General features: G+C 50.3%; 1 long non-coding RNA gene across 2 annotated transcripts; it reads right to left on the reverse strand.

The window, feature by feature from the left end:
• Positions 1-11,374: 11,374 nt before the first annotated feature.
• Positions 11,375-22,462, reverse strand: LOC109435504 (uncharacterized). Of its 2 annotated transcripts, XR_002135977.2 has the most exons (4): positions 22,251-22,462; positions 21,957-22,117; positions 21,534-21,627; positions 11,375-13,614 (listed from the first exon to the last, which is right to left on the reverse strand). It is a non-coding gene; the product is annotated as an uncharacterized LOC109435504 (long non-coding RNA). The 2 variants fall into 2 exon arrangements; XR_012494109.1 differs by having other exon boundaries at positions 11,375-21,627; positions 22,251-22,461.
• Between the last annotated feature and the right edge of the window lie 3,757 nt (positions 22,463-26,219).

Here is a 26,219-nt window from a genome sequence, read left to right on the forward strand (position 1 = left end):
TTCCCAAGTCTGGAGTGGGCACATGGCTCAGACCTAACCAATCAGAATCCCAGGATGTGTTCTGAGAAGGTCTTGAAATCAAATCCGAAAGGAGGAAGGTCGCCAGCCCAGGATGTTTGCTAGAACTATTTAGAGAAAGAAGCTCTTTTTCCACTGAGGTTGCTAACTGGTTTGATGTGAGCCTTGAGCAGCTGCCTGTCTTTGCTATCATGAGAGGAGAGCCTGCCTGAAAATAAGCCCTGAACAGAGGAAAGCAGAGCAAAGGGACCTGGACCCTCATAGCTTCATCCCATACCTGTTTCTTCACTCACACAATAAGGATAATAATAGCACCTAGCTCAACAACAGAATTGTGGTGAAGTTGAAATGACTCATACAAAAAAAAAAAAAAAAAGGGTAAGAATGCCAACAGCAACAACAACAGATAAATAAATGACTTCATACCAATAAAGTGCTCAGAACAAAGTAAGCACCCAATAAAGTTAGCTATTATTTTCATACTGGTTACTTTGGAGTGAGACTGGATGAGAGAAGGAAAATAATGATTCTTTCTTTTCTAAGTCTCAGTCTCTTTCCCTAAGTTCCACCAACCTAAAGACACTGGACTGTCCATGTTTCAAGCCATAGGGTACGCTGGTAGAAAAGATAAGTGTCACAACCAGCCAGCAGGGGGGCTTGAACCCATCCCCTCCAAGTGCTGCTGTGTGACTTTGGGCCAGTTCATTTACCTCTCTGTGCCAGATATTCTTCATCCAAGAAATAGGTAAACTACCGCCTATTTTACGGGTGGAAGTAAGGATTAAGAGAAAGAACATAAGTGCAAGGGCCTGGCCCACAACAGGCACCCCACACACATCCATCTCTTTTTCCATGAAGCCGAGCCCAGGGGCTGGGCAGTGTGTTCCCTCACTCCCCAGGCTGTCACTGGTTTGTAAAGGACCAGAAAAATGTTGCCTCCAAGGACTGCTGCTTCAGCCCATGTGACCAGGCCTTAACAAAAGGCCACCCACTCTTCAAGGTTTGCAGAAAAGCCTTTGCCTTCCTTTCAGGGCCTCTGATGGGGGTCAGGGAGATGCCCAGGGCGATAAATAAAGAGGGAGCAAAAATAAAACCCAAACAGTGTTTACTCTGAGATGAAAGTGCATTGCTAAACACTAACCACAAGGACTTGTGGACAGAAACCACATGTTGGGGATGCTCTGGAATGTCACAAACGACAAGGGTAAGAATAAGCTTCTTGGGCCTGAGCAGGCAGGGTTGGGCCCCTTCTGATGCACCCTGGCACCTTGCAGTCCCGGAGTCCATGACCAATCACACCCGACCTCACACAGCCAGAGCCATTTATGTTGCCCCGTGCCCACTCACTGTTCCTGCCTCTGCCCCTCTCCGCTGGGGGGCCCCTCTGCCCACCTGGAGTGCCTTTGCACCCCGCCCACCTTAGTCTCATTAACTCCAACTCATCCTTTAACACCATTTAGACACCACCTCTGCTGGCAACCCTTTGCTGACCCCACCCCACACCCAGACTCCCATACCCCTATGTTTATCTCTATCACCGCGATTCTACAAACATTGCAATTATCTGTGTACTTGCTTGTCTCTCCTCCCTACTAAATTGCAAGCACTTAAGGGTAGTATAGTGTAATGGTTAAGCACATGGACTTTGGAGCCAAACTGCTAAGCTCTGAATGCTGGTTTCCCAGCTGTGTGACCTCTTATGCCTCAGTATCCCTCTCTGTAAAATGGGGATGATCATAACAGTCTCTGCCTTATGAGGCCTCTCCAGTCGCTGTGTAGGTCTATTCCAATTGTGCATTCTGAAACTGGGGAAATAACCACAGGATGGTTGCAGGGACCCCACATGGCCAAGTGTGAGACAGACCTGAGCTAAAACTCCATTGATCACCTGACTTCCATAAGCCTTCACTCTGGCTGGTGTACCATAGTGAACCATAGTGACTGTTTTGGATCTCCTGGAATTAGTATCAGTTCAGAGCCAGAAATGTATGATTCTTTCCCTTTCTATAATGCACAGTCACCCATATCAATGGCTGGAAGTCCCTTTGAGGGAGGCTGGAAGATTAAGAGCATAACTTTTTGGCAGTGTAGCGGGGTCCCTCCTCCAGGGGGACCAGCCCCCCACGTCATTCAAGGTGTCTGATTCTGTAAACTGGTTCAAGTCTCAGAATTGATTGTTGTCCTAGAGTTCTTCCACTTACACAGATTAAGTAAGAATTTAGTAGACTGCCCACCCATTTGTTTTCTAGGGACACCATGATCAATTAGCCAATGCCATAAGTCTCTGCGAGTTTAATGGATTTAAGTGGGTTGACAGAAAGCACTAGAATAGAGCGTGCCACACTACACGCAAGATAGAAGTGCTTTTATCATTGTCATTTCTCTTTATGCTCCTCATGCCTGACAGCAAGCCAGCACTTAACAAACGATTACAAACTAGGGCAACGAATGGGCCCATGATCTAAATGCAGCTGGACTCTCCTCTTGAGACGTAAGCGATGTTCACCTGTGATTCAGGTAAGCCTGGAGGTTCTGGGGCATCCAACACGGGCCTATCTGCATGTGTCTGAGGAGACTTCTGGGAAAGAACTCATTAGAAAGAAACAGAGTCCACGCGTAGAAGGTTGGTTTGAGGTCATGGGGCCAACGCCAGAAGGGAGTATTATGAACACAGAGCAGAGCAGCCTGGGATGTGACTGTCAGATTATCCGCGAGGCTTAGTTATTTGTTTGTGAGTGTAGTTACATGTTTTTATTTTGCTTCGAAAAACCTCCAGCTACATAGAGTTGAGTGGACATACTTTCAGGGTATGTCAATCCATCTTTGGTAGTTTCTCACTTAGTATTTTGTGTTTTCCTTCTTCCTCGATCCCCACTCTCATTCACCTCCCTAAACATGTATGAATCTTTCCATTTTCTTTTAAGGATTTCTGACATGTGTTTTAATTTTCGAAGATTAAACCTCGCTCTGTTTACAGCTTGGAGGTCTACCTGTCCTCGTTGTTGTTCGCCTTATTTGTTGTTTCGTGCAGCTCCCTAGCACGCACCTGTTACCTGTGTCGCTAGCACTGCGGACTCAACATCCCTGTCTAAGGTCTCTCAGGGATTTTTATGAGCGTTTCTCCAAGATGATTACCCAGGAGTGGGATTTCTGGGTCACAAGGCGTGCCCATATTTAATTTTGCCAAATAATGCCAGGCTGCTTTCCAGAATGGCTGTGCCAAGTCACATATCCACAACTGTGCTTGGGGCCTCCCATCCCCCTTCACTTTCACCAACACTTGAGAGTATTGACTTTTCTTATTTGTGATGAGTGTGAAGTTTTAATCATTGTTGACTTATCTGTCTTCCCTGCTGGACTGTGAGTCTGTGAGGGTGGCAGGCCCATGTGGAAGGTACACCTGTGTCCTTAGCAGTCTGCCTGCCACAGAGCAGGAGCTTCAATTTATACTGATGAACAGGTGAGCGTGGGCCACCCTCCCGAGCTCAAGGTTGACTCCTGGGGCGGGCAGATGCATCATGAGCGAGCAAACAGGAAGAGCTCTTCTACTAAAATCTCAGAAAGCCGCTGGCCAAGAGGAAATTCCTGAGGGACTCCCAGACGCAGCTGGAGGGAGTCAATGTTTCCACAGAGTCAAAGAAAAGCCACTGGGTTGCAGAGACTGGTATCTGTGTTCATCTAGAAAACATGGGCTCTGCTAAGACCAGGGAAGACTCTGGCAGCAGCCCCCAGGCAGAATCCCCAGATAGACCTGAAAATCCAAGGGAAACAGAGCAGCTGCTGCCAGGTGCCCCCCACAAGCATCCACAAAAGGATCTTCCTCAGGTGTTGTTGTTAGAATAATAAAAATTAGTATTAATAATCATTATTATTATTGTTAAAATTTGGATTTGAACAGAAGCCACACATCTGTAAACGATTCGGACCGAAAGTCTCCCTGTGAGGCTTGCACAGAGCCACTGACTATCGAGGGTCTGGAAGACGCATTTCTTCTGGAGGCCTCAGTTTCCTCGTCTGTAAAGTGGGCACAATAATGATGAGTCCCTCATTGCCCAATATGTACGTAATAAGCACTCGGGGCACACTGGCTTTGAAAGACTTTCTCACAGGCTTGGCAACAATGAGTACCAGGAGTAAGGTAAGAGGCAGGCAGCATGGCTTTCTTCAGGCAGGAAAGATTGGTGACTCTTCCTATGGCCTCCCTTTTCTGGCTCCTGTGAGACCCTCTTGTGATTTAGTGACCCACATACCCTCATTCATTCAGTTAGCAAACTCCTATAGGAGCACAGGAACAAACTAGACCAACCGCCACCCTCAAGGGGCCCACATGCCTGTGGGGGACACACACACTGGGCAGAGCAATGAGGCTCTGAGGAAGGGGAGAAACAACCCCACAAACTGCCAAGAGAGCAGAGGAGAACATCCATCCATGCAGCCTCTCCTCAGGGTCCCTTCCAGCTCTGTTTAAACCTCACTTTCCCTACCTTCAAAATGGGACTCACAGGATTGTTTTCAGGTTCAAATGAGAAAATGGACTGGTGAAGGACTTTCTAGACTGCCAAGTGCATCTAGACAGATGACCAGGACTAGTGTACATTAGAAAAGCAGAGACCTACATATAGAATGATGTTAATGGTTAGTTGGCTCTTTCTCCAGAGCAGGTTAAAATCCTATGGTTTTAAGAAGCTTTCCAGTGAAGGAATGATGCTCTTAGCAGCTCATTCATTGCGCAGGGTAAGGGATGGGGCAGGTGGGAAGGGGGGGATGGGGTTGAAATTTGGTTGCTTGTCCTATTTTAATTTTGCCAAATAATGCCTGGCTGCTTTCCAGAATGGCTGTGCCAAGTCACATATCCACAACTGTGCTTGGGGCCTCCCATCCCCCTTCACTTTCACCAACACTTGAGAGTATTGACTTTTCTTGTCTGAGTGATGGGAGGGTCAGGAGCAGAAGCTGATGAAATCCAAGCACTACGTTCCCCTCACCTAACCTCCCAGAGGTCAAGCTGCCGGGGCGGGGCGGGGGGGGGCACAAAACTCACTGCAAAGGGACGGTATTGTTTAGAGGGCAAGGCTGCTGTAACTAACGTGTGGACAACATCACTGTTTCAATAAGACAGAGAAGAGTTTCTTTCTCATGTACCATTCCTAGGAAGTGGTCCAGGGCTGGCACGGCCCCTCCCCAGTGCAGGGCACCCAGGCTCCTTCTATTCTGTTGCTCAGCCATCCCTAGGGGGTTGCCTTTACTCACATACCCTCAAGCCACAAAATGGTAATTTGTTTATCAGTCCAGGCAGAGGGAAGAGGGAAAGAGAGAAGGGGCTGGCACACTCCTTTCCTATTAAGGGCATGTGGTGGCCAGCCTCTAAGATTGCCCCCAGGACCCCTGCCTCCTGGTATTCATGCCTTTGTTTTGTCGCCTCCCACACCAAGCAGGGCAGATCTGTGCAACCAATAGGATATTTTAGAAAAGACAGCATGACAGTGAATATGACTTCTGAGGCTATGTCATAAAAGATATTGTAGCTTCCACCTTGCTCTCTTGGGTCAGTGGCTCTGGAGGAAGCCAGCTGCCATGTCATGAGGACACTCAAGTGGCCCTGTGGAGAGGTCCCCATGGGGAGGAATGGAGGCCTCCCGCCAACAGCCAGCATACACTTGCCCACCATGGGAGGAAGCCACCTTGGAAGAGGGTCCTCCAGTCCGGGTCCAGCCTGCAGGTGACTGCAGCCCAACTGACATCCTGACTATGGCTTCATGAGAGACCCGAGCCAGAACCACTCAGCTAAGCCATTCCTAAATTCCAGACCCACTAGAACTGTGTGAGGTAATATCTATTGTTGTTTTAAGTTGCCACGTTTGGGGAAAATTTGTTACTCAGTAATAAATAATTATATAGGTCACCACTCAGAAGGTGCACTCATCATTTTCACTCACATCTATTGGCCTTACTTAGTCACATGACCATATGTAGCTGCAAGGGAGTCTGAGAAAGGTAGTCTTTGGTTGGGCAGCGTTGTGCCCAGCTAACAACACTTCAATGGTTTCACTTGCCTGAGGCAAATCCCCTGGCATCTCTAGGACTCTATCAGCCCACCTATGAAATGGGTGTTTTGGCTTATGGCACTGGTTTTCAAAGTTTTATGTTTAAAAGTGAAACCTTCCCTCCAAAAAAAATCTTACACTGACAGACACTGTTAGTACCCCAAAATTGTGAACCCCAGTGGGACTTCTGCCAGCATCTGTAACATTTTGCTAGAGGACTGTACATGAGCTCAGGGGCTGGAAGTGCTGAGAAATGAATACCCTCTGAGGGGAATTTATAATTAAATAGCCCAGTGCCCTCACCCCTTGGGCGGGATGACTGGGCATGCATGTTCTACCCTGGCTCCCAGAGGTCCGCCGTTTCCTGCAGTGGAAATTGGCTTGATAACACAGCTTTCTCCATTGCCTTCCCTCCCTGTCTCACTTCCCCACTCCCTTACCTAAACTGCCTGGAAACAATCCAAATAAACGACTTGTATTCAGATCCCTGTCTCAGGAGCCACTTCTGCTTCCAATCACGTTAGAATCCCAAAATGCAAAGCAACTAACAGCTGACCTTCCTGGAGGGGTGGGACTGCACATGGACCTTGAGTGATAAGTAGATTTTGAAAAGGAAGGAAGGAAATAGAAAGACACAACTGGAGAGGGAACTTCATGAACCAAGACACCAAGAGATGGGACCCTGAGATGACAATTTGCTGTCCCCATCCTCTGTGCTGACCAAGTCACACAGTGGCAGTTCCCTCTGTATCTTTTCTCTTCACTCAAAACCATGTTCCTCTTTTGACCAAGAAAGTCACCCAAAAAGGATTGTGGTCACTTTCTTATCAGGCCTGTGGTGGAGGCAAAGGACACACAGCAGGCCCTTTCCCCAGCTCCCATGGCCCCAAGCCACTTCTTCAATGAGGACGCCCAAGCTCCCCTGGGGACTAGCCCAGGTCACTTCCCTGAGCAGATGAAGGAGCCCCAGGCAGTGTCCTGAGGTTAGAGTCCAGTGCATGCTGAGCAGTGCGGTCCTAGGAGACAGTGCTCGGGAGGGAGTCCAGCTGCCCACTGCACAGTGGCCTCACACTGTCTTTATCCTTCTGAACTTCTGTCTCTTCACCAGCATCCACATACCAGGATCACAGGACGGGATATGCGAAAGGGCTTCATAAACCACAACATAAACAGTCATACTGTTCAGCTGCGAGTTATCATTTCAATGAGAGCAAAGCCCTGTCCTAGTCTACACTGTGTCCCAGCATCTGGCACAGGGCCTGACACATGGGAGGGGTTCAGTAAATGCTTGATGAATGAATGAATGTGTGAACAAATGAACGAGAGTTTGGATCTGTTATCTAGCTCAACAATTCAACCCAACAAAGTATCGCTAAGGGCCTACTATGTGCCAGGAGCTGGGCTGGGCACTGAGGAAAACCACAAATAATAAGGTGAGATTTCTGAACTTTAAGAGCTTAGAGCACAAGAGGGGCACAACCTCGTTTCAAGGCCCATGTACGTACTCCTGAGTATCCTCTGCCCATCCAACTTAAATCTCAGCTCCAGGTCACTACTCAGGCTGTGGTGGCTGAACTCTAGGGCGGCCCCGTGATCCCACCTCCCGGTGGTTACACCCTTGTGTAATCGCCTCCCCTTGGGTGTGGGGAGGGCTCTGATTTGCTTCTAACCAACCAAACGTGGCAAAGGTGATAGGGATGTACATGAATATGTGTATATGACTCCATCACAGAACTTGTGACCTTCAACTTGTGAGGAGGGTTTGTCTCCGTTGTTGGTGTCGATGAAGCAGGCAGCCATGTTGGGGAGCCCATGTGGCAAGGAACTGAGGGAGGCCTCCTGCTGACAACCAGCAAGAAGCTGATGCCCTCAGTCTGACAATAGCAATGAACTGAATTCTGCCAACAACTGCACGAGCTTGGAGGTGGATCCTTCCCCAGTCTGGCCTCAGATGAGACTGCAACCCCAGCAAACACTTTGTCACCTTGTGAGACCCTGAGAAGAGGATGGAACTAAGCCCTGCCCATATTCCTGACCCACAGAAACAGTGAGATCACAAATATTTGTTGTGTAAGTTTCTGAGTTTGTGGTAATTTGTTACACAGCAGTAGATGACTAATACATCCTTCCTTCCTCCTGAAATACCCTCATCCCTATTTACCAGCTAGCTGGTCAGTCTTATTTGGAGTAGGTACATGTTGCTTTTGCCTTCCCAGCATCTCATTTTCTCCCTCAGGTAACACAACCCAGTTTCCATGTGGGGAACCACTTCCCTCCCACTGTTGGTCCAATTCTTTCTTATGGGGCTGACTCCACCCTCTGGCTCCAGGGATTGGCCCGTGACCCTGGAGTCAGCCAATCAGAATTTTCCCTTCATCTGGCCATCAGCAATAGATTCAGGGATAAGGATGTGGCCCAAATGGGTGTATAAGAGTTAACACTGGGCTTTTTCAGAGTTTGCTAAACTGATGGAACACAATACTGTAGTTCTGAGGGCTATTTGTTCCACTGTGCAGAGGGGACCCACTTCGAAGAGGGGCCAATAAGTAGGAAAACAGAGTTGTGATATGGATGGAGACATACCCTCATGATACTGTTCACTCGAGCCCCTGGATCGAGCCTTGCCTGAACCAAGTGATCTACCTCTGGACATTCTGGTGATGTGAGTCAATGAACTGCATTGTTTCTTTAAGCCAGTTGAGGCAGATTTCCGTCACTTGCAAAAGAGAAAGTAGTGATTCATACACTCATCTCTCTAGATATAACTCAATAACCTCCCACCTCAAAGAAGTCTGCCCTGAAGGCCCCCAGGGCTTCTCCCTGCTACTCTCCCCACTTAGCATTTCATTTTATCCTCTCCTGTTGTTCTTCAGCTTCCTGAGAGTGAGTTGTAACACTCCAACAAGATCTCAAGCATTTTTACAGATCTTCCCCTCGTGCCAAGCACACAGTAGGTACCCAAACCGAACCAAACCAAACAATATGTCCAGAGTAAAAATGCAGTGTTGTAATGAGGTGGCTAAAATGCAAGAAAGTTTACAACCCTGCGCCTAGCACTAGAATGTGGCAGGAACTTTCAAAGAGGCTGTCCTAGTAATTTCCCAGAGCTTTAGAGGTCTTGGTGCAGGTGGGAGACTCAGGTGCAAACAGTGGAATCCATGCTATCTAGAAACTAGGAAAGGAATTTACTAGAACAGTGGTTCTCAGACTTGAGCAAGCATCAGAATTCCCTGGAGGGCTTGTTACACACAGATAGCTGGGACCCACCCCCACGGTTTCTGATTGAGTAGGTCGGAGGTGGGCCCAAGAATTTGCATTTCTAACAAGTTCCCAGTATTGCTACGGTTTCTAGCTGCAGGTCCTGGGATCACACTTTGAGAAACACCGGATTACATGCTGTTAGGAAGATTAGAGGGCCAGTAAGGGAAACTGAGAGTCAGGCGTGAAGCCCACACAGAGCAGGCAACCCCAAGTCACACTATGGGACAGCTCCAGGGAAGAAGACCCACTATAAGAAGACCCACCAGACCCCGGGTGCTGGGCACTACCATTCCACCATTCATTGTTCTTGCTAGAAAATGGATTTGGTGTGCCCCACCTTCGTCTGCAACCCGAGTTTCCTGGATGTTGTCACTTCTGGCATCAAACTCCTGAGAGCTCCTTCCAGGTGAGGGTAAGGATGAGAACAACAGCTATCTTGGGAAGCTCAATCACATTTCGGAGCTACAAAGCTCAGAGAGGGGAGGTCATTTGCCTGAGGTCACCCAGCAAGTAGATATTGGAGTTGGATTTGAATTCAGGTTGGCCTGCTGTCAAAGCCCAGGCTTTTTCCACGATAAAGCCTGGTTATTTAAAGTCGTCCGTGCCTCCTTGAGAAATTTCCCTGTCCCAGAGGCATATATTAAGACTCTTAAAAATTCTGGATGTGATTGGGGAAGGGTGGGCAGGGGCTTTCCTAAGAGTCTGTCACAAGTCAAGTTCCCAGGGGGAGCTGACCACGCTCCCTAGCTGGGCCCAGCCAGCTTCCTCCAGGCTCTAGCACTCGGCCTGGCTGATACCAACCAAGTCATCAGTGGCCATGTTGACAATATTTATTGGTCGTTTGACGTGGTGGTGACCCCAGGCCTACAGGCCTCACAGCACAAACACGTAGAAAACCTACAAGAAAATCTGCAAGGTTTGGGAGGCTCCAGTGTTTTCTCTGGGCCTCACCCGCCTGTTCTCTGTCTTTGTCTCTGTGTCTCTCCCTCTTTCTTCCACACTCTTACCATTTTGTTTGTGTCTTTCTTCTCCTGTTTTTCTGACTCTTGCCTCTTCCTCTATGCAGCTGATCCTCTGTACTCTTCTGTCACCTCTGGCTCTGGTTTTCCCGTCTCTGTCTCTGTCTCCCTTTCTCCCTTCCCCTTTGCCCTGTCCTTCCTCTTCTCCCTGCCCCCCTTCCTCTCTCCCCCACCTCCCTCTTTCCCTCCTCCCTCTCCTTGGAGCTCCCGCACAGAGACCCAGTGGCCTGAGAGACAAGGCTCCCCAGGGGCCCAGCAGGAAGTGCAGTTTCCCCTCTGACCCCATCAGCTGGACACGGAGGACACAGCTCTCCTCCCACCCTGTCCCCTCAGGCAGGATGTGCAGGCTCCCTGGGGGCTCAGGATAGCATGTCTCACTTTTGAGGAGCTCTGAGAACAGCCTTTGCCAGGAGCATAGAGAGTGAGGGGCTGGGCTGTGGCCAGGTGAGCAGGGGAGGAGAACCCCACTTTCACTGAGCACCTCATGGGTGTTGGCACTAGACCAAGTCCAAGGGGTGGGGCATCAAAGGCCAGAACCCTTTCCTGGAAGACAGAAGGACATATAAGGGCAAGGAGCTGGGGGCGGCAAGGGGGGTGGGTGTTGGGCAGCAAGAACTGAAGCTTGGGAGGCAGGAGAGGTCTCTGCAGAGGCAGAGGCTTCCGGGCTGTCTGGGAGGACAAGCACCCCCATGAATTTGCACAGCTCTTCATTTTTATCTTTTTGTTTTTGGACTCAATATAGTTTTACATCCACTGGATGACCATTAGGACAAATGACATGGTATGTTAGGAAGCGTTCAGGGGTCAGAGTCAGAGGTCTGGTATCCACTTCCATTTCCACGTTGCTGTGTACATGACCTTGGACAAGTCACATCACCTCTCCCAGCCTGTTTCCTCAGGTATGAAGTAGATGTAAAAGCCCTGCTTATTATCGTGATTGTAGAGAGATGGGGATTAAAGGAGCTAGAGATAGGAAACTAACATTTCCTGGTCTAGTGCTGTTGTAACAAATGAGCATGAACTTGACTTAAATAAACCACACACACATTTATTAACTTACAGTTCTGCAGTTCTGAAGTTCAACACAGGTTTCACTGGGTTAAAGTCAGGGTGTTAGGGCTGCGTTCAGAGGCCCTGGGGAAATCCATTTCTTTGTCCTTTTCCAGCTTCCAGAGGCAGCGCATTCATTGGTTTATGGCCCCTTCCTCCATTTTCAAAGGAGGCAGCGTTGTCCCTCTCTGACCGTTCCACAGTCACATCTCCCTCTGACCTTTCTTCTGCCTCCCTCTTCCCCATTTAAGGATCCTTGTCATTACATTGGGCCCACCCTAGTAACCCAGTATAATCTCCCTATTATTTTAATTGAGATATAATTGACATATAATATTGTATTAGTTTCAGGTATATAACATGATTTATGTATATTGCAAAATGAGGCCCATAAATCTAGTTAACACCCATCACCTCACAGTTACATTTTTTTCTTGTGATGAGAACTTTTAAGATCTACTCTGTCACTTTCCAATATATGATACAGTACTGTTAACTATAGTCACCATGCTAATCTCCCTATAAACTAATAAACAACCTTAATCCCATCTGCAACTTGAATCCCTCTTTGCCAGAGACTTAACTATTCACAGGTTTCAGGGATTAGGACATGACCATTGTTGTGCAGGGAGGCCTGCGGGGTCTCTGCTCCCGCTCCCCACATAAGAATGCAGGACATGGTGAGGCCAAAAAGGAACACCCACGGAGCCATAGATGGGGGAGTCATACCACTATATTCTCTCTGGCGGCACTATACTCTCACTGGAGGCTGGATCCACACTGTCTGCAAACCGCCATCCACACTTGCCAGCCCAGCCGCCATCGTCTTGCTAGCCCCCATTTTTTCTCTCTCTCTGCTAGCATAGCCACAGCAGTTATATTAGTGGCCATTGGCTCACTGGTTATAGCTGACGGCCAACTAGCCACAGCTGATGGCCATGTAATCACAGTTGATGGCCATTTACTACCTGAGCCAGCACCTGTCTATGTGAGGCCGAGAGCCTGGAAACTGCTTTCTGGGGTTCTGTCCCCACAACCATTTTTGGGGGGCCATTTTTCTGCCTACCACATCTTGCTAAGGGGGAAATTTTTATAGGCCCTAACTCATTTTCACCTTCCCCCAAGCCTGGGGGGGGGGTTTAGTATTAACCCATTTTACAGATGAGGACATCGAGGTAAAGTTTATACCAACATTAAGTCGTGGAGCTGAAATTCCAATTCAGGTCTGTCTGACCTCACAGCCCACACTCTTCCCACCTCACCATAATCTTCTCAAACCCCCAAGATCCTGCAGAAGAGTGAGAAGTTATTTCATTCATTTAACCAATTTGTGAAGATCTTACTATGTGCAAAGCAAAATGCTGAATTCTCTGGAGGGATGCGCAGAGGATTAAGATATAGGCTGTACCTCCAGAGGAATTTATAATCTGCTGAGACGACATACCCAAATGCAGGGAGGAGAGCGGGGAGAGGGGGTGAGGAGGAAGGAGGAACGGCCTCTTGGCTAATGATTAGAACCCTGGTGTGGGAGGCTGGGTTTAGGCTTCACGTCCAGCTCTACTGCTTCTGAGATGTGTGTCCTGGAGTAAGCGAGCCTCATCTGTAAAGTGGAATTACCATAGTCACTATTTACTGCATAGTATTGTCTGTTGTGAGGCCTAAGATAATGTTTGCAAAGCATTAAGCAGGTGCCCGGTGAAGTCAACAAAAGCGGCTGTTGTCATTATTGTCAGGATTCTGACCAGGATGCAGGGATAAATCAGCAAGAGAAATGGCACGGATGCTTGCAAATGTACTCTTTTGAGAGGGAGCTAAACAGAGCACTGAACAGGACTCTAAAGGCCAAGGCTGGAGTTCTTGGTTGCCCCCCCAGGGATCAAGCAATGATGAGCTAGTGTCTTCTTTACTCAATGCCTTGGTTTCTTCGTCTTGAGACAGGATAATAAAGCCTGCCAGCCTCTGGGTTTGTGTGAGGCTCAAACAGGTTTAGGTCCAAGTGCATTTTGCAGGTTGTAAAAAGCCATCCAGATGTAGGAGGCTGTCTTCATCATTTTCCCAGGAGCCACTGCAGGATGGGGCAGCCAGCGCGTCTCCAGGATGAAGCACCGAGATGTAATCCTCTAGCGAACGTTGTATGAACAGTTCACGGTCCCAGAGACCCAGTAACACTCCAGGCGTACAGCGGTATTGTTATCGAGGCTCAGAGAGCCTGGGTGACACATCTGCAGAGTGGGGTTCGGGGTCTGGGGTAGGACTGGGTCTGCTGCTCCTCCACCACCCCCTCCCACCCACTTCAGGGGTAAACTTAGTAATCCTGGGGCAGGCCTGAGCACCCACCCACCCCAGGCATGTCATCCTGAAACCTTCCTGCCAGCAGGGCTTTAGAGGTAGTTTGGCTACTCCTGTGGTTTTTCAATGTATCTATTACAAGCGAACCATTTCTCCAAAGGACACCCTACCTGGAAGCCCAGTGGACATGACTTGTGAAAGGGGAAACTCGTCACTGTGGCCTGAGGACCCTCCTGACCTGTCCAGCCTCATGTCTTCCTGTCTCCCACCCCATGCCCCACAGCCTTGGGAGGCAGAGCTTGTTTCCTTTAAGCAGGCCTCGTTCACTCCCCTTTCCAGGCCCTTACTTCTCCTCCTCCCTCCCCTGAGGCTGCGTGCTACGGCTTAAAAGGGGTGGGAGGGGCCTGTGACCTCCCACTCCTGGCCCTGCACTTATCTGCTGGGTGCCCTCGGACCAGCTGCCTACCTTCCCTGGCTTCAGGTCTCACCTGTGGTGTGGGTATGTGATGACAGTGCAATTGCAGGGCTGTGAATAAATGCAGTCCATGCAGTAGCCGGCTTCCGGCAGCACCGGCCCCCAGGGCCCCTCCACGCTCACTCCTCACTTCACAGCACTGAGGCTGCAGCACAGGTGCAGCCCCTCACAGCGCCCTCCTTCGCTGATGCCCCATGTGTTACTCCCCTGACCTGCCCTTACCCACTCAACAAATTCAAATGGACAGCCTCCTCAGTGCCAGGCTGGGCTGGCCATCTTGCGGAGACTCGCAGGAAGCAGGCAAGGCTGTCCTCTGGGCAGCTCTGCAGACAGTATCCCAGCCTCCAGGGTGGAAAGTCCCAGGAACTCACTCTCTAACGTTCTAGGACTCCCTGGGGCTTCGTGCCTTGGGGCTTGCAGGGCTCAGGCCTCAGCCCACCAGCCCCCAGGTGGCCCCCATGGACCTGAGCTTTTTGCCAGCACACCCGGTGGGCACTGGCTGCCCACCAAAGGAGGCGGGGAGCCTGGGCAGGGTATCTGGGTTCAGACTTAATTTTGCTCCTCTGGGGCTGCCCAGTGCTGAGCAAGAATGGCCCTGGCCTCCTGACTCAGGAATGCAGAGCATTTCTTACCACCACTAAAAAGGAGGGGCCCAGACCTCCTCTTCCAGCTCTGGAGGATCCAGATTGTTTGCTAAAACCACAGCCCTGGAGCGATCTGAAGGGAAGTGGAGGTCTGGGGCCTGAGGGCAGAGATCCTAGCTCTGATTACTCTGGGAGGGAGGAGGGGCCTGTCCTTAAAAAGGACAGTTATCCTGGGGTGGATGGAAGGATGGATGGAGGGGAGGCAGGAAGTGAACGCTCTCCCCCCTTGCTGGGAGAGGTGTGGGCAGCTGCTCCTCCCCCTCCAGGCACCCCACCTCCCAGCCCAGGCCCCTTCTCATCCCAGCTCCCTATTCCCAGAACTAAGCCAATCCTGTCTCTCTTCCCAGACCTTATTTGTCAAATGCCTCATCTTAGGGCCCCATTGGCTGGGCCTAGTCTCTGATAATTCATTCAGTAACTATTTATTATGTGCCATGCACTGCACTTACCAGGCAACCCGGGGAGGGGACAGTGAGCCCCATGAGGGCAGGGGCTGTGCCTTATATTCTGCTGTGTCCCCAGGGCCTAGCCCAGCTTTTCCAGCACGTCTAGGCCCTCTCTGTCCCCCAGAGCCCTCACCCTGTGTTCAGTGCTCCAGGCTTTACCACTCCTCTACCCGCCCCCCAATTCCCCAGCTGAGCTGCCTCCCACCCCCAACTCCTCTGTTTGCTGAGCTGCCAGCAGGGCCGGCACTCCACCTCCACCCCTCCCACCCCCCAAAGCCAAGGTCAGTGGACCAGACTCCCTGGAGACCTAGGCCGACAAAGGCCCCAACGGAGGGGCATCAGACCTTCTAGTTTATTCCTGGGCTGCCTCTCCTCTGCCTTCCACAACCCCAGTCTGAGTGGTCTCCCAAATACACAACCGGAGGCCAATTTCCCTTGTCTAAGGTCATTCAGGCTTCCACGAGAGAAACAGAACAAGGAAGATACATTTGAGTATATATATATATATATATTAATTACATTGAATGACTGATGGGTTGACTGATTGTAGGAAATTGGCTTAAGCAATTGTGGGGGCTGGCTCCCTGAGTGAAATCTACAAGGAAGGCCATCAGAAAAGGGCAGGTTGCATTCATTTTCAAATCCTTAATTTAATCACACCTGCAAAGTTCCTTTTGCCATATAAGGCAAGGTATTCACAGGTTTCAGGGATTAGGAAGTGGACATGTTGGGAGGCCATTACTCTGTCTGACACACAGCACCCCCTCCTGCCTCCCATAATCCTGCCTCATTCACTCACGCTCTCACTTTTGCAAGCTTGGCTCACCTGCCTGTGCAGGGTAGGCCAGTGCTGGCAGCTGCAGGCACTAAGTGAGGTAGCCTGCAGCCCTGCCCTCGAGGCAAGCCACTGTCCAGTGGCTCGGCAGCCACCCGCAAGGATTGTGATACAGCAAGACGAGTGACATAATGGTAGTCGAGGTTCAAAGGACTTTGGTGACACATGGTGGAAGTAAGATCTTAGAAGAGAGGAAGGAAAGACAGGCTTGTGTAGTGGGAGGAGAATGCCTTGTGAGACCTTTTGTCCTGGGGACTGTCACTTGAGGTCTGTGGGGACAAGAGTTGTATGAGGGAGCCATGGCTAGAAATAGTTTGCTCTCTGAAGTCAGGTTTATTCCAACACGTTATGGCAGGAGGGGAGGGAATGTGTTAGATTAAAACAAACAGACCTGCTAGGGAGTGGAATGCAAAATTCACACAATTTCTTAAGAAAACAATGAAGACCTGAAGGAACTGTGGGGTGGGCCTCTGGTTCAGTTCCCTGACCTGCCTTCCCCCCTCCTTCCGGCTCCTTGCTCCCACCAGCTCCTTTTACAATTAGCCACTTGGGTATTAAAGAAACTGGTGGGGCGGAGAGCTCAGGCTGGACTAGACAGACTGGGGTGAGTTTGCTCAGTCATTCAGCCCACAGGTGGTGGCAGGAGAAAGGCCCAGCCAGGTACTCCCTGCCAAGGGGCACACCTGAGGGTGGGGCACTGCCAAGGGCCAGCTGGGCTGGGCCTCAGTGCGTGGGCGAGGGCCTATAAAGTACTGTCCTTTCACCTGCCTTCTCTCAGGGCTCCCAATCGCTCTTTCATGAGCTTCCTCCAACCGCTAAGTGCTAGGGACTAGAGAGAGAACCAGGATGGATGAGAAATCAGACCACAGGTTCGAATTCAGGCTCCAAGCAATGAAAACTGAGTGAACTGGGGCAACTCTCCTTTCCTTTTCTGTCATATTAGGGTAATTCCCTACCCTCATTCCTGGCTGAAGTCCATGGCTCAGGAGAATTCCTGCCCAGTTAGTTACAAAGCCCCAGTTACTTAACCTCTTGCTGTAATTAACCACATCCGCAGCCCTTCGAGAAATATCTCCAGGAAAGCAGTGACTGTATCTGCCTGTTCACAACAGTGTTCCCAGTGTCTCACAGGGTCTGGCACACAGTGGGGGCACAAAAAAATTCCTCCCCTCCTTTGTTCCTTCCCTCCCTCCTTCCTTCCAACAGTACATGTTAATCAGTCTACAATGTGGAGGGCAGGTGCTAGGCTGAGATTTAGGCATACCTTTTTTAACTTTATAGCTGAGGAAAAGAAGACTCAGAGAGGTGAAGTGACTTGCCTGAGGTCACACAGCAGGTAACTGACCAAACCAATATTTGGACCTAGTTCTTCTACCTGACTTTTTCCACTTAACCCAAAACGTGGAAGTATGGAGGCAAGGAAAGGGGGTGGCCTGGTGGGGAGATGGTCAGAGCAGCAGGCCATGAGCTGGGAGAAACGGGTGGAGCAGAGTCACCATGAGTATCAAAGGTCAAGTGAGGGACCAGTGAGGGTTTGGCCTTCATTCCGGGGGCCACAGGGACTGGAAGTTTGCTCCTGCTTTGGGCCATTGTAAAATGAAAGTGCTCTCAGGTAGAGGGCTTGTCACAAGGACTCAGTTTTCTCACTTGAAAAATGGCCCAAATACATTGATACATTTTCAGAATCCCAGTGGAAAGATGGGGTTTGAGCCCCTTGGAGTGAAACAGATCTGGGTAAAAATCCCAGCACTGCCACTTCATGGTTGGGGGCTCTCGGCAAATGAAATTCTTTACCTTTTAGGAGCCTTAGTGCCCAGCGGGGGGAAATGAGGCTGATGAGACTGACCATGCAGGGCCCTGGTGAACGTCAAAGGGGACAAGTCGTGTAAGCACCAGCGCAGTACAAGCACAGTGGTAGGTGCTTTGATTAGTATTAATATGTTATTATTATTCCCATTCGCTGGGCCTTCTGGGGTCAGACCCAGCATTGAATAAACACCCCTCCCGGCGGAGCAGGGCTCCCAGGTGTTCTGTGAGCCAGCCTCTGCCCACAAAACTTGGAGCTTTTTGCTTCTGGCTTCCTGAGTGTCTGTGCATGTTCTAAAAACGTAGGTTTAGCACCGTCACTATTGACCTCCGTGAGTATAGCATACTGAGCAGCATGAGAAGGAAAAAAAAAGTGGCTGGGAGACAGGAGATCCAAGGCCTAGCTGTGACTTGCTGTGTGATCTTGAGTGAGTCATTCCCTTCTCGGGGACTCAAACGAGGGAAGTGGACTGAATGACTCTAGGAGCCTTTCATTTCTGGGTAAGAGGCCCGGAGACGGAAATCCAGCACTGGGCCCAAAGCCTGGCACCAGCAGGGTCCAATTCAGAATAAGGCGGGGGAGCAGATGCCCACCAAGTCAGGCACCCAATTCCTGAAGCCTCCAAACACTTAATTATAAGGAGTCCTATGTAATGTAGCGAGAGGGTCAGATTGAGCAAATAAAATTACAGGATGCCTGGTTAAATGTGAATTTCAGATAAATAACGAATAGATTTATTGTTTTAGTATAAGTATGTCCCAAATATTGAATGGGACAAACTTATACTTAAAAAGTTGTTCTATTTCTGAAGTTCAAATAATTCACATGTAATTGGATGTCCTGTATTTTATCTGGCAACGCGAAATGCAGCCTCAGAAAAAGACCCGAGGAAGCTCTTTATGTGTTAAGATAAAATGCTCACAAAGATCTGTGTTAAGGGAAAAAGCAAAGTGAATGAAGTGTAGGTAATATGCTTCCCTGTATTAAAAGGAGAAAAGAAACCAGGGAGGATACATGCAGAAGCAACTGGAAAGGCAGGCTGCTTCTGGGGAGGGGCCTGGGTGGCAGAAGCAGGAGGGCGGGAGACTTCACTGTACCCCCTTTGTACCTTTTGAATTTTGTACCATGTGAATATTTTATCCAGGCAAAAAAAAATAAATAAGTAACACAATCAGGCAGTTTTGTCCTGACCCAGCTCCCGCACCCTTAACCTCCTGCATTCTAGAAATACTCCAGGGCTTGTGTTATCCTTATCAAAATTCCTTTAGGCCTTTGACTCCTGTCTTAGCCTGTCTGCAGCATCCCCCAGCCAGCAGGAGAGGGATGAGTCACCGTCACTCACACACCCCCCAACAGCTGTTTGCCATCTGCAAGCCTTCCTGGGGAAGAGCCCCTTCTAGCTGTGGCCCCCATCTCTGCAAAGACTCTGGTTCTCTCTCTCTCTCTCTCTCTCTCTCTCTCTCTTTCTTCCTCTCTCTCCTCCACCCCCCTTAGACAGTAATTCAAGTGAATTCAACCCGTATTTATTGGTTGTGCCAGGCATTGTTCTAGAAACAATGAAAACCTCCTGACAAATCTTAAGGGAAGAATTACTAGAGCAAGGGGTGAAGTGTGGGGGTAGGTGGGGGAGTAATTCTGTGTATGGGTCTGTAGGGAGGTGGCATCTGGGAAGGCTTCCTGGAGGAGGTGGTATCTCAAAAGAAACGTGCTCTCCTGAGCAAAGCCAGGTTCTTTGGGAATTAATCCGCAGGTCTTTACTGAGTACAATGATGTGTAGAGTTCAGTGCTAAGTGCAGGGCTGAAGACAAAACAAGGAGCCACGAACATTGGGGCCTTCCCTGGAAGAACTTAGTCATACAGAGAAAACAGCAGGTCTCACAGAAGGCTGTGGGAACAACTCCAGCAGGATGTGCTTCATTATCATAGCCAGGGGGCCAGGGCTGCTAAAGGGGTCCAGGGGATGGTTGCCAAGCTAGTGTGGGACAGCCCTTATACATCTTTATATCTGACCCTCATTTTTCAGGTGAAGCTTCAGGCTCAGAGAGGGACAGAGAATTGTCCAGGTCACACAGTGAATCAGTGGCAAAGCCAGGACTACACCCCGGGCCCCTGGCTCTCTACACAATGCTCCCACTGCTTCTCATATGGCTCGAGTTCAGGCTGGCATCGGGGAAGACTTCCAGAAGCAGGGACTGCCAGGCACTCTGACCCTGGGCAGTCCTTTGGCAGGTGGCACAAGATGCTGCCCCAGGAAAGGACCTACCTAATTTGTAACCTGGGGTGAGTCTGCCTGGTTGGGCTCAGCAGACTGCCATGGCAATTTGGGGAGGAAGGGACCACCTGATAAAGGCGATCTCATGTAATCCTCCCAATCCTCTGATGTAGGAATCAAGCCCTTTTACAGGTAAGCAAATGAAGGCTTAGGGAAATGAAGTGACTTGCCCAAGGTCTCTAGGCAGTGACAACCCAGTCAAGCAATGCCCTGTGCTGTTTCCATGAGACCATTCTGCCTGTACTCGGAAGTCCACAGCCCTCCTGTCAAAACATACAAATGTTTCCTCCTGCCATTCCTGCCAAGGTGCCTGAAACCCCACCACGAGCTCCATTTCTTATAGTTACCACAAACATCCCCTTAAAGAGCAGGCAACACCTGAAGGCATTATCAGCCATTTATACTTGAGTGTAAATTAGTTATCAGACCCTGAGACTGGATCGGAATACAGGGCGCTGCTCAAAATGACACACGACAGATGAGCAGGGAGAGGTCCCTGGGCAGGGCTGTGTCCTGGGAGTGGCTGAGGAGAGCTTCTCCTCATCACCTGGGCCCTGTGTCCAGGTGGCACTTTTACAGGTAGGTACCCAAGGGGGAGGCACAGGGTGAAGTGGAAAGAGCACGGCCTTTGCTCGCATTCCAACCCGGGCTCTACCACTTCCTACCTGCACGGCCTTAGCAGAGCCACTCACCTCCCTGAGACTTACAACCTCACCTAGGCCATGGGAGCTCTATTACTGTACCTGCCTTGCAGGTGGGGCACTTGAGAAAATGCTCCCTCCAGGGAGGGAGTATTAGAATCCCCTATAGGGCTCCTTACGACCTTAAGGCCCACCCCAGAGTTTCTGCTTTAGTTAGTCTGGGAGGGGACTAAGTGTTCTGACAAGTTTCCAGGTGGTTTCCTGATGCTGCGTCTGCTGGGACCACTTCTCTATACAAATCAGGGGAGTCTATAAAAGCTGAGAGATCTGAGGGGGGCAGTGCAGAGCCTATAGAAGATGCCAAATACAAACCTGGTATTTTGCAGTGATTTTGCTCCCCTGTCACCAGGGTTGGACAGAGGGTGCCCAGAGGAAGGGAAGAGGTGGCATACAGGGTCACGGGTCAGGGGTCAGGGCTCTGAGCTCTCCCTAGTAACCACTCCCATGAATGCGGAAGCCTCCCACTAACTGCATGATGGCAAGTGCTTCCTTATGTACCACACACTCGCTTAGGACTTCACACGGACCGTCTCCCATGACCTTCCCCACAAGCCTACGAGGCAGGTTATCAATACCCCCATTTTATGGGTAAGGAACCTGTGGCAGAAAGGATAACGGCCCCCAAAGGTGTGTCCCTGTTCCAACCCCCAGAATCGATGGACGTTACCTCACTTGGCAAAAAGGTGAGGTATGATCTTGAGAAGGATCTCGAGATGGGGAGGTTGTCGTGGGTTAGCCAGGTGGTCCTGATGGAATCAGAAAGGTCCTAGGAAGAGGGAGGCGGAGGGTGAGTATCTTAGTCTGTACAGACCCCTGTAACAAAATGCTATAGGCCGGGTGGCTCATAAACAACAGAAATTTATTTCTCACAGTTGTGGAGGCTGAGAAGTTCAAGATCAAGACACCGGCACTGTGATAAAAGTAACTGCGGGGGGCCAGCCCGGTTAGGAGTTCTGTGCTCCTAACTCCGAAGGCTGCCGGTTCGATTCCCACATGGGCCAGTGGGCTCTCAACCACAAGGTTGCCGGTTTGATTCCTCGACTCCCGCAAGGGATGGTGGGCTCCACCACCTGCAACTAAGATTCAACATGGCACCTTGAGCTGAGCTGCCGCTGAGCTCCCGGATGGCTCAGTTGGTTGGAGCGCGTCCTCTCAACCGCAAGGTTGCCGGTTCGACTCCCGCAAGGGATGGTGGGCTGCACCCCCTGCAACTAACAACGGCAACTGGACCTGGAGCTGAGCTGCACCCTCCACAACTAAGACAGAAAAGACAAAAACTTGACTTGGAAAAAGTCCTGGAAGTACACACTGTTCCCCCAAATAAAGTCCTGTTCCCCTTCCCCAATGAAATCTTTAAAAAAGAAAAAAAGAAAAAGTAACCATGGTTACCTTCTAGTAAGGGCCCTCCTTCTGGTTCATGGGCAATACCTTCTTGCTGAGTCCTCACAAGGCAGAAGGGGCAAGAGATTTCCTGGAGCCTCTTTGATAAGGCACTAATCTCATTCATGAGGGCTCCTCCCTTGTGATTTAAGCACCTCCCAAAGGCCCTACCTCCTACTGCCTTCATCTTTGGGGGATAGGATTTCAACCTATGAATTTGGAAGGGAACACAAACATTCAAACCACAGCAGGTAGTCAGAAACGAGATATGATGATGGAAGCAGAGGTTGGAGTGATGTGCTTTGAAGAGGGTGGGTGGGGCTATCAGCTAAGGAATGTGGGCAGAAAAGGCCAGGAAATGGATTCTCACCAGGAACCTCCAGAAAGAACACCACCCTGATGACGCCTCGATTATAGCCCTATAAGTCATTTTGGACTTCTGACCTCCAGAATTATAAGATAATAAAACCGTCTTATTTTAAGCCACTGAGTGTGTGGTAACGTGTTACAGGAACCATAGAAATTTCATCCCAAACCCAAAGCTTAGAAGGATGCAGTGGTACGGATAGGACTCAGATGTAGTCTTTCTGCCTGCAGGAACTATGCTCAGACATCTAACCATGAGGTTGACTCAATAGCCCACCAAGTTCAGGAGATGAAGGCACCAATGCCATTTTCCTCGAGGAGAAACAATGACCCCGAGGGTGAGCATAGGAGAATCCTGTTGTTGATGTCAGAATTGTCATGGGAAAGAGGATTGCTTTTGGCTAGGCACAGCAAAGAGTTTCTCTATATTAGACCAATGCCAACTAATGAGACAGGTTGCCTGGAGCTCTGTGTAGAGCAGACTCTCAAGGCTGAGACCAGGCTCCCAGGGAAGTGTGCTGTGATTGATTGGCAATGCCTGCCTTGGCCAGGTCATGACTGAGCTGTTATATATGCTGATCTGGATTAGATGAGTTTCCCAGGGCTGGCCCTGGGTCTGACTCATCTTTTTATTCCCAGGGCCTAGCAGTGTGCCTGAAATAGAGCAAGCAGTCAATAAATGTTTGAGGGAAGGAGGGAGGTGGGAAGGGAGGGAAAGAAGAAGGAAAGGAGAGGAAAAGCAGGGAAAGAGAAATTTATTTTTAGGGAGGCCAGGACTAGGGCCAGAGAGTAGACTCTGTGGGTGGAGAGCTTCTGATCTACCTCTGCAGCATCTCACCCCCTTGTTCTGAGCACAGCAGTCCCTTCCCTCCCCAGTTCCATTTGGTTTTAGGGACAGCCAATTACAAGGTCCTGTCCCTCCTCTCCAGGGGCAGGCCTGTGACTCAAACCAGGCTACCCGGCTCTATTTCACAGAATCTGAACCTTGATGAGAGACACTCAGGGAGAGAACATCTGATGACCACATCCTGGAGAGGTGGTCACAAACTTGGCCAAGGCAGAGGAAGGGGTGGAGCTAGAGCTGGAACCCAGGTCCCTGCGATTCCTGACGCAGAGCTCAGACCCTCCTGACCTTAAAAATCATCTCTTTCAGGATCAACAGCCAAAGGCACAGAGACCACAGGGGACAGAAGCATGTCAGGGAAGTCCAACCATCTGGCTTTTCCTGCATTCCAGCGGCTCTGCCGGTTGTGTTCCTTGTGTTCCAATAATTACATCCCCCGTCATTTTCTTTCTGCTTAATTATTCAGAGTCAGTTTCCACACTTGAAACCAAAAAACCCCAATCAATATTATACAGTCTCTCTAGAAGGGGGAGCCAGGTGACAGCTGGAGCTGCTCAACTTTGGAAAATCTTTTTAGTCGGAGATCTGGGGACAGAGGGTGCTATGGATTGAATGTTTGTATCCCCAAATTCCTGTGTTGAAGCCCTAATGGGATAGTCATTGGGAGGTGAACCCCATGATAGGATTAATACCCTTCAGAAAAGAAGGGGAGAGCTAAGCCTTCTCTCTCTCCCCACCTCATGAGGACACAGCAAGGAGACAGCCATCTGTAAACCAGGAAGAGGGCTCTCACCAGAAGCCCACCATGCTGGCGCCCTCATCTGGGACCTCCAGCCTCCAGAACTGTGAGGAATAAATGTCTGCTGTTTAAGCAAGAGCCCCGCAGCCAGTGAGTCATGCGTTAGATTCCTTCCCTTCTGGCTACAGGACCTAGGCATGTCCCTTTGCTCTCTGAGCCTCAGTGGCTGTGAGAGGAGGCGATGAGCAGTTTCCCTCACAGGGTCCCTGTGAGGCACAGGGAGTAGTGGAGCTGAAGCACAGCTCAGGGCTTGGCTCCTGTCCAGGGTGTTTGCACCATGCAGACCGACACTAGGTTACCAGCCCCACGCAGCACAGCTTTGGGAGTGCCTGCTGCGTGCCATCCCCGCGCTAACAACTGGACCTCATTTAGTCTTCCAAGTGGTGACAACTGTCCTCAATGCACCAAAGAGAGCTCTGAGACACGAGAAGTTAAACAAGCTATCCTCAAGGCCACCCAGCAGGCCAGCAGGAGGCTGGGGCTTGAACTCCCTGCTTTGCAACAGAAGCCCCACATCTTCACCTAGACTCATGCTGCCTCCCCAGGGGAGAGGCCCACATCCCTCCCTGCTCTAGATTCCCTGATTGAAGATACAGGGACTTGGGCTGGCCCGGCGGCTCAGGCAGTTAGACCTCCTGCTCCTGACTCTGAAGGCTGCCGGTTCGATTCCCACATGGGCCAGTGGGCTCTCAACCACAAGGTTGCCAGTTCAATTCCTCGAGTCCCGCAAGGGATGGTGGGCTCCGCCCCCTGCAACTAAGATTGAACACGGCACCTTGAGCTGAGCTGCCGCTGAGCTCCCAGATGGCTCAGTTGGTTGGAGCGCGTCCTCTCAACCACAAGGTTGCCGGTTCGACTCATGCAGGGGATGGTGGGCTGCGCCCCCTGCAACTAGCAACGGCAACTGGACCTGGAGCTGAGCTGCGCCCTCCACAACTAAGACTGAAAGGACAACAACTTGACTTGGAAAAAAGTCCTGGAAGTACACACTGTTCCCCAATAAAGTCCTGTTCCTCTTCCCCAATAAAATCTTAAAAAAACGAAACAGAAACGATACAGGGCCTCAAACTCTGCCCCAAGAAGCTGTGGGGCCCATGAGAGAGGAGACATTGACGTGGAAAAGGAAAGCAAACAGAAGGCAGAGGTAGCGAAGGCCCAAGGAGCCAAGAAGACTCTGGGGGAGGGGAGGGCCCCTCAGCCTGGCCTGGATGTCAGACCATATCCAGGGTCTCCAGAAAGAAAGGACTAGAAGCCACCACTCTAATTCTGAGGCCTCCGGGGAAGCAACAAGTTCCCGGGAGAAAACAGGTTCCCACAGGCTTCATCTCCGCCTGTCACTCCTCCCGGTGCTCAGGCTCAGGACAGAGGAGAAAGAGCGGGGCTCCTCTTATCTTGGGGTGAGCACAGGAGAGGGCCACTCAGGCTCAGAGCCAGCTGGGCTCCAGGACTCACCTGGTCCCACCCCTTCATTTTGCTGGGCAGACAGTGAATGCAGTTTCTGCAGCAGGGTGACAGCCAGGACACAGGTCTCTCAGGCTGGGGTCCTGGCAAGTGCATGAGCCAGCCAGCTTCTCCCAGAGAGGACACTCTTCCAAGCCCTTTCCTTAGCCCTCTCCCCGTTTCCACAACCCCTAACATGGAACAATGAAAAAAAAGCCCACTAGATTTTGAGCCAGGAGACTGAGTCTCCAGGACTCACTCTGAGACAAACTCCTGTGTAATCTTGGGTGAGTTCCCTTCTCTCTGGGCCTCAGTTTCCACATTGATAAAATGAGGGGGTTGGCCTTCATTTCCAAGGCTCCTGCTGGCTCCAGTGTTCTGAGAGCCCTATCCCAGGTCTCCCAGCGGTCTCCAGAGGCCAGAGAGATCCCAGATGGAAGAGGAATTTGGTCAGAGGATGGGGTGAGGGGCTCTGACCCCTGTATTCACCCTCTGCTAAGCCAGAGTGCCAGCCTGAAGGCAAGGTGGT

This window comes from Rhinolophus sinicus, linkage group LG02 (assembly GCF_036562045.2).
Source record: "Rhinolophus sinicus isolate RSC01 linkage group LG02, ASM3656204v1, whole genome shotgun sequence".
In the NCBI taxonomy this organism is placed as follows: Eukaryota; Metazoa; Chordata; class Mammalia; order Chiroptera; family Rhinolophidae; genus Rhinolophus; species Rhinolophus sinicus.